The sequence below is a fragment of the Oncorhynchus clarkii genome, chromosome 20, assembly GCF_045791955.1.
Source record: "Oncorhynchus clarkii lewisi isolate Uvic-CL-2024 chromosome 20, UVic_Ocla_1.0, whole genome shotgun sequence".
Classification (NCBI taxonomy): Eukaryota; Metazoa; Chordata; class Actinopteri; order Salmoniformes; family Salmonidae; genus Oncorhynchus; species Oncorhynchus clarkii.
The window spans coordinates 48,316,230-48,325,729 of record NC_092166.1 but is presented as its reverse complement, the minus strand read 5'-3'; positions in this window follow the sequence as shown (position 1 = coordinate 48,325,729).

The following is a 9,500-nucleotide window of genomic DNA, read 5'->3' as shown; positions in this document are numbered from 1 at the left end:
ATGTGGCCCTACACATAGGTTGAAATGTGGATTTCCGAGTGGCGCAGCAATCTAAGGCACAGCATCTCAGTGCTAGAGGCGTCACTACAGACCCTGGTTTGATTCCAGGCTGTATCACAACCGGCTGTGATTGGGAGTCCTATAGGGTGGCACACCCAGGTTAGGGTTTGACAGGGGTAGACCGCCATTGTAACCAAGCATTTGTTCTTAACTGACTTGCCTAGTTAAAAAAATATATGATATTTGAATTGGTGTGACTTAATGTGCACCTGATGTGGAAAGCCTATATACAATTCTAATAGCTTCCTACGATTATATATTCAAATCGATATGATAAATGTTTTATGCGTGCGTGTGCGTGCGCGTGTGTGTGTGTGGCAACAAATTAATTTCACACAGGTTATACAGGAAACTTACTTTATCATAATAAAGATGCACTCCTGCACTCACATTGACTTAGCACCACCTGTTGGGGGACCATGGGAGTTGAAGTGATATCAGGGTCCAAATACAAAACTTTTTTTTTAAAGGTCCTAGGAATCATGTTAAACCCTGTTTTAAAAACCCCAGCTCAGAGAAGGTTTTAGGACAAAGTTAAGACTGCCTAGACAAACTCTGAGCAAAGAGTAAAATCAACTCATAAAAGTTTATCTCACTGGTAATCGCTCAGTTTGAGGTACCGCAAAGGGAAGATAAAGATGACGCTCATTGACACTGTTGCAAATTATGGACAATAACCAATGAGGCACCGCCAGCTGTGAACTCTATAGCACGCTTAAAACAACCACAGTGAACGTGACTGTACATCAAATGTTGTAATGGTAAAACGTTTGATATAATTTTTTGATTAATCTTAATTATTGCCTAATATGTTGGCATGCATAACCTTTATTATAATTTTTTTTTTTTTACCAATTCTGATGGTTGTCAAAATTCTGTTAAATCAACAGGCTACTCGTCACTCCCGTTTGATAACTCCAAATAGCTTTGGCACAGTTACAAGGAACCCAAACCGGCTGCCATGCGCCATCGTGCATACATTTATTCCCCCCCCCCCCCCCACACACTCCAAACGCGATCACGACACGCAGGTTAAAATATCAAAACAAACTGAACCAATGACATTAATTTGGGGACAGTTCGAAAAGCATTAAACATTTATGGCAATTTGGCTAGTTAGCTTGCACTTGCTAGCTAACATTAATTTGTCCTATTTAGCTAGCTTGCTGTTGCTAGCTAATTTGTCCTGGGATATAAACATTGAGTTGTTATTTTACCTGAAATGCACAAGGACCTCTACTCCGACTATTAATCCACACATATAACAGTCAACCGAATCGTTTCTAGTCATCTCTCCTCCTTCCAGGCTTTTTCATCTTTGAATTTACCCCACGACTACCGGCAAAACAGTTCATCTTTCAATCACCCACGTGGGTATAACCAATGAGGAGATGGCACGTGGGTACCTGCTTCTATAAACCAATGAGGAGATGGGAGAGGCAGGACTTACAGCGAGATCTGCGTCAGAAATAGGAATGACTTCTATTTTAGCCCTTGGCATCGCTGTCACGCCCTGACCTTAGTTTGCTTTGTTTTCTTTATTATTTTGGTTAGGGTCAGGGTGTGACAAGGGTGATATATGTGTTTTTGTACTGTCTAGGGGTTTTGTATGTTCATGGGGTTGTTTACTATCTAGGTGTTTTGTATGTCTATGGTTGCCTAGATTGGTTCTCAATCAGAGGCAGCTGTTTATCGTCGTCTCTGATTGGGAACCATATTTAGGCAGCCATATTCTTTGGGTAATTCGTGTGTCAGTTGCCTGTGTCAGTTGCCTGTGTCAGTTGCCTGTGTCAGTTGCCTGTGTCAGTTGCCTGTGTCAGTTGCCTGTGTCAGTTGCCTGTGTCAGTTGCCTGTGTCAGTTGCCTGTGTCTGCACTTATCATATATAGCTTCAGATTCTCGGTCACTTTGGATTTTCTTTTTTCCTTGTTTTGGAAGAGAACGTGAGCCGGGTGTGCCATTCTCCTTGCGGAGATGGCGCAAACTTCAACACGGTCGGTCCCTGGGATTGGGCTGGCCAACACGATTCGTTTTGCATGGAAGGAAAAGGAGATGGAGCCTTTAGGACGGGAAACATTTGGAAGGACCATCTTGATGGGGATTCTAAAGCTGACGGTGAAGGACGTGTTTTACTTCCAAGGCAACTCGTTGGAGGGAGCATACGACGTGGCACTACACACAGAGGAGAAACATGATGAGATCCTGAGAAGGGCAAGAGCAGTGGGAGGTGAGAGGCCGATGTGTCACTATGAAGTAACCGGCTTGGCGAGGAACAACTTTAGGGTTGTGACTGTAAACATTTACAACCCATACGTTAAGGACGAGGTGGTGAGGGCCTTTCTGGGGAGATACATGGATAACATCTCCTCAGCAAGGCACCTCAAGGTCTCCCTAGGGTTTTAGAATGGGAGGAGAGGCTTCCAGGACCTCCTCAGGGAGGACCCAAAGGGACATGGTGGCTACCTCCATCCTCCTGCTATGTTCTCCCTGGGGGCTGACAGGGGGACGTTGTTTTATGCACGTCAGCCCCCATTTTGCAGGTGCTGTATGGCCTACGGCCACATTCTCGCCTCGTGCAGCACAAGAAAGTGCAGATTTTGTGGATCTGGGGAGCACGAGGCGAAGGATTGTGACGAGCCTAAGGCGTGCCACGGGTGTGGCTCGTCAGCACACCTGTGGCAGGGGTGCCCGGCTCGTCAGAGGTCATACGCGTCTGCGGCTAGGGGGGGAGCAGGAGCGGGGGATGGGGGAAGAAGAGGAGGGGAAGGAAGGACGCCTCATGACCAGAGTACAGGCCCAGAGGGGAAGGCCGCAAGGAAGGAGGAGGAGCAAGGAGCGGCGGACGGAAGAGAGAAGGAAACGGAAGGCACGGGAGTAGTGTCGTGGAAATTTCCTCTATTTACCAAATCATGGGAGCAAACCACAACACAAGTCAGAGTTAGTTATCAAAGTCCATCTTTAATTATATGAGCTCTATCACAACCCTGTGACTCTCAGATCGATTCAGTGTCTTTCAATGAATTCTCTGAGAGCCCCCTACACATTGCAGCTGAGATCCTTTAATAGCAAAAAAACACACATAGTCAGACAGCATAGACATAATAAATCGTTCAGCTTTGTCTCCCATCTCAAACCCAGAAACATAAACCAATCCTCCATATCAACAGGCATATATCAAATTGTCATTTAGATACAACCAATTCTAAATACAACCAATCCTGGACAAGCTCACGGAGAGCATAGAATGATTCCAGACACTGCCATCCTCCTCTCCCCCATGGGAAATGTAGGGAGTGACTGGCACACAGACACAGTGGAGCAAAAGATATGTTTACACATGATGACACTTTGACCTCTCCCCTCTCTGCGGACCATGCAACTTAGTCTTGACATAGAACAGATAACTGCAACCCCGCCACAGTATTATACAAAAATAACATTCTTGATGAGAAGTAACTTACAAACATATGATGAATATAAAACATCTTACCTATGTTACCAACCAATTCTGATTATTCCCCAACAGTAGGAGAACCGGGAAGAGAGGAGGGAAAAGCGGCGGAAGAAGGCAAGCGAGTGGAGGAGCATGAGAGAGAAGAAAGCGAGGGAGGGGTGGTGGAGAAGGAGACGGCCAAAGAAGAGAGTGAAGAGGAGGGTGCGATTGGCCGACAGTGAGAGGGAGGGGATGGCCAAGAGAGCGATGGGGGTGGGAGAAACCTCTGGGTTGCTGCTGGTTTCCCCAGGCCCTCAACTCATGTTGGGTGGGGACCCACCTAACAAGGCCCAGGATTGGGTAGAGGAGGAGTTGGGGAGTTTTTTGTTTGGGGACTCAGCCTCCCCTATATTTTTCCAAACCAGCTACAGCGCTGGGAAGGGGGAAGAGTATGGGGGTAGACCCAGGGTGCAGGGCACCCCGATGCCAAACACTATTCCTGCATCCTGGGTTGGTGAGATGGAGGAAGAGGGGGGGACGTCGGGAGTACGGATGGTGTTCCCACCGGTAGATATGGAGCAGGGGAGCATCGGGTGAGTCTCCTGTTTTTGTTTTTTTCTGTCTGGGTTTAGTATTTGAGTGAACTTTTTGATGTTTTTATTTTATTCTTTCATGGGGTCTAATTTTACTTTTGTTAGTTTAAATGTAAGGGGTTTAAGGGATTTTGTTAAGAGGAGGGCGGTTTTTAGTTATTTGGAGGGTGTGGGGTTTGATTTTTGTTTTTTACAGGAGGTTCACCTGAGGGATGGAGGGGAATTACATGTGTGTGTACAGCTGCAAGCAGGGGTCTCTTCCTTCCTTCCTTTCATCTCTACCTCTATCTCTATCCAATAATCCTTTTTAACGCCAGAACGGTGAAGGTTACATGGTGACATTTGATGATTTGTTTTTCTTCCTCTAGTCCACAGGCCATTTTAGTTTCCATCTCTCTGCACTGTGTTCAATCTCAACTGGGGGAATTCCTAGTTCCTCCTCCAAGCAGTCCCTTTTGTATTTTTATAGGAACCAAGGGCCGGCCAGCCAGTCATCTGTTTCTCTATTCTCAGAACTGCATTGTACTGTATATTTGTATTGATTCAGAGGCTCCCTCCCATCCCTTCCCCTATTACTTGGAAGTGACTGCTTGGCTTAACTTGTAGAAAGACAGACACCGAGGTAGATATGGCACAGAGGGTATGTAGAGAGCTCGTCATACACTAACAGTACGTATCAGAAAGGCTTGCAATAATCAAAGTCAAACAGAAGACGGCACATAATTTTATTTGGATCAAAGTTGTCTTTTTCTTTCAACAGATATCTGTTGTACAACGTGGTTACAGTGACAATTCCAACAAGGTCTGGGGACAGGTGGAACTTCAGCTTCAGTGAGAGATGGAAACGGGTAAGTTACTGATTCTCTCTCTTGTATTATTATGTCAATGCTGTGCAATATTGTTACTAGTCGCCCTAACAGTTGCTTTTGACTGATCTCTATCCAATTTTATTCTGTGAATTAAAACCTCAGTAAAGTGGATGGTTTTGATCATATGTAGTTTATCCACATACTTGTATTGTTTGAGAGAGTGAACAGGAGAGAGAAAAGAGAGATTAAACAGTTGTGACATAAATTAGACTCAACAACAAGACAAAGATCAATCATTCACTTTAAACTGGTCCATAACTTACATATCACGACACAGCAGGCTATAGTCTACAGTATGTGTTGTACATACTGTATGTCATTCCATGTAGGGCCTCCACAATCAGATGCCCACCCTGGGCCTCATGTGACACAGCATGTCTGATCACACACGTCTGCATGCTGTGACTCAGAGTGGCCTAGAGATATCCCTGACTCATTCATTCTCATGGGGGTTTGTTTTCTCTGCAAATCTATTAAGTAATGCCTTTGCCACTCTTTTTTCCCGCTAATGGACAAGACATTTCACTGTCATTCCAGCTAGGATTGTGGGGAGGGTTTTGAATCAGCCCTAGCAATGTCAATTCATTGTACTTTCAATGTACTCTCAATGGACATAAGCACCTAGATGTGCTGTCAAAGAGTAGAGGTATGTGTCGTTTTAAATGTTGTCAACAGTGCTATGCTATTTCATATTAATATGTCAAATAAATCAATAAAGTATGAAAACATTTATTTCTGGCCCTTCTGGTGTACTACTTTGTGGTCTACTAATACAATGTAATTGTGTAAACCATCTAGGCCTACCTGATGCTGCATTAGTCTTGATTTGCGGCTGCAAATGAGTGTTTGGCCATGAGAACTGAATTCCATAGATGGTAGTCGCTCAGACATCTATGGAATCAATTCTTCTTGCCTGGCAGCTACAATCATCTGATGAAGACAGCTTGGCTGTCGAAACATTGGAAATTAAATTTTTGCATCTGAGCTCCTAGAGTGTGCGGCTCTCTTTTATTTTGAAGCTACAATCATCAACCTGTCAAGGACAACAGAGAAAAGGAAAGAAAAATGGTTTCTTTGATTTTGGTAAGATATTGCAACATTGTCTGGCCCCTAAGCAAATACATCTGAATTATGATAAAGTTGCTTTATTCTGGTCAGCACACTCTCTCATTACTTTGAATTTGCATAAAAGAAGCAAACAAACACACACACACACAGAACCTGACTCTAGGTGGCACATCTTCTTCTTCGATGAGGTTTAATGGCAGTTGGCATACAATAAATGTTGCATTACAGCCACCTACTAGACTTAAGCAATAAGTCATGACTGGGTGTGGTATACGGCCAATCGGAAAATATTCAGATCACTTGACTTTTTCCACATTTTGTTACGGTACAGCCATATTCTAAAATGGATTAAAAAAAGAATAATCCTCAGCAATCTACACACAATACCCCATAATGACAAAGAGAAAACAGTTTTTTTTTTAAATATCTACAAATGTATTAAAAATAAAAAAACATACCTTATTTACATAGTCAGACCCTCACTATGAAACTCGCAATTGAGCTCAGGTGCATCCTGTTTCCATTGATCATCCTTGAGGTGTTTATACAACTTGATTGGAGTCGACCTATGGTAAATTGATTGGAAATTATTTGGAAAGGCGCACACCGGTCTATATAAGGTCCCACAGTTCATAGTGCATGTCAGAGCAAAAACAACGCAATGAGGTCAAAGGAATTGTCCCTAGAGCTCAGAGACAGAATTGTTTCAAGGGACAGATCTGGAGAAGGGTACCAAAAAACATCTGCAGCATTGAAGGTCCCCAAGAACTCAGTAGCCTCCATCATTCTTAAATGGAAGATGTTTAGAACCACCAAGACTCTCATCCACCAAGACTCTCTCTTCCACCAAGACCACCAAGACTCTTAGAGCTGGCCAAACTGAGCAATCTCCTGTTTGGCCCTGTCCGGGGGTGTCATTGGATGGAGCCACAGTGTCTCCTGACCCCTCCTGTCTCAGCCTCCAGTATTTATGCTGCAGTAGTTTGTGTCGGGGGGCTAGGGTCAGTTTGTTATATCTGGAGTACTTCTCCTGTCCTATCCGGTGTCCTGTGTGAGCCCTAGGACCATGCCTCAGGACTACCTGGCATTATGACTCCTTGCTGTCCCCAGTCCATCTGGCCGTGCTGCTGCTCCAGTTTCAACTGTTCTGCCTGTGATTATTATTATTTGACCATGCTGGTCATTTATGAACATTTGAACATCTTGGCCATGTTCTGTTATAATCTCCACCCGGCACAGCCGGAAGAGGACTGGCCACCCCACATAGCCTGGTTCCTCTCTAGGTTTCTTCCTGGGTTTTGGCCTTTCTAGGGAGTTTTTCCTAGCCACCATGCTTCTACACCTGCATTGCTTGCCGTTTGGGGTTTTAGGCTGGGTTTCTGTACAGCACTTTGAGATATCAGCTGACGTACGAAGGGCTATATAAATCAATTTGATTTGATTTGAGAAAGGCCTTGGCCAGGAGGTGACCAAGAACCTGATGGTCACTCTGACAGAGCTCTAGAATTCCTCTGTGGAGATGGGAGAACCTTCCAAAAGGACAACCATCTCTGCAGCACTCCACCAATTTGAGGAATCTCAAATATAAAATATATTTTGATTTGTTTAACACTTCTTTTGGTTACTACATGATTCCATATGTATTTTTTCATAGTTTGGATGTCTTCACTATTATTCTACAATGTAGAAAATAGTAAAAATAAAGAAAAACCTTTGTTCTAAAACTTGTGACCGGTAGTGTACATTCCATCCCTGCAGTACAGTTTATAACCATTGCTATAAATGCAAATACATCCAATCTTACTGAAACATATATCACTTGTTGGTTGATCCCTCTGTACTGGTACAGATCACCTACTCACACCACTCCTCTCAGGCTCCCCCCTTTGGCTCATCTTTTTCTACTTTCTTCACTGCCTCAGCATATGACAGCTTCTGCATTACTCTAAACGTGGAAACCTCAACCTGCCTCTCTCACAAGGGACATTTCTGATCCCCAGCCCCATGGGTACCCCTACAATTAACAAATACCACGATTGTCTCATGCTCTTATGCACACTTCTCAGACCTAGGAACCTCCAACACACTGCTGTCACATGCCAATAAAGTTGACTATTCTTTAACAAACCATCTCCCTTTTTCCAGCCATTTTTAACCAATTCAAGCTCACCCTCTTCCTGCTTCTCTCTCTTAAACCTGCCTCTCTTCTCCCCTCCCTTCCTCCTGGATATTCCAAGTATAAATCTCCTTATAACACCCCATTTCTGACATACTGTTGATGTCGGAAGTTTACATACACTCAATTAGTATTTGGTAGCATTGCCTTTAAATTGTTTAACTTGGGTCAAACATTTCAGGTAGCCTTCCACAAGCTTTAAGTTGTGTGAATTTTGGCCCATTCCTCCTGAAGGAGCTGGTGTATCTTAGTCAGGTTTGTAGGCCTCCTTGCTCGCACACGCTTTTTCAGTTCTGCCCACACATTTTCTATAGGATTGAGGTCAGGGTTTGTGATGGCCACTCCAATACCTTGACATTGTTGTCCTTAAGCCATTTTGCCACAAGTTTGGAAGTATGCTTGGGGTCATTGTCCATTTGGAAGACCCATTTGCGACCAAGCTTTAACTTATTGACTGATGTCTTGAGATGTTGCCTCAATATATCCACATAATTTCCTACCTCATGATGCCATCTATTTTGCGAAGTGCACCAGTCCCTCCTGCAGCAAAGCACCTCCACAACATGATTCTGCCACCCCTGTCACGAATATCACCGAAGGTGGTTCCCCTTCCTGTTCGGGTGGCGGTCGTCGTCGCCGGTCTACTAGCTGCCACCGATCCCTTTTTCCTTTTCGTTTGTTTTAGTCTAATTGTTTTCACCTGTTCCTTGTTGGGGTTTTGAGGTGGGTATTATTTAAGTTTGTTTAGCCCGCTTGTGGTTGTGCGGGCTTGTTGTTATTGTACGTAGGTGGTATATTGTTGATTTTGGGGTTTTCGCTGTCCAGTTTATGTAACAGTGGTCTTTGGGTTGTGTTTGCCGCCTGTGTTTTGGCTTCACCCATTTTTGTACCTGTTCCTGTTTACTGAGGACATTAAAGCGTTTTTTCCCGTGAAACTTCTGCTCTCTGCGCCTGACTCCACACCCATCACTCTCCCGACGTTACACCCCCGTGCTTCACGGTTGGGATGGTGTTCTTCAGCTTGCAAGCCTCCCCCTTTTTCCTCAAAACATAACGATGGTAATTATGGCCAAACAGTTATATTTTTGTTCCATCAGACCAGAGAACATTTCTCCAAAAAGTACGATCTTTGTTCCCATGTGCAGTTGCAAAAAGTAGTCTGGCGTTTTTATGGCGGTTTTGGAGCTGTGGCTTCTTCCTTGAGGAGTGGCCTTTTTTAGGTTATGTAGATATAGGACTCGATTTACTGTGGATTTAGGTACTTTTGTACCTGTTTCCTCCAGCATCTTCACAAGGGCCTTT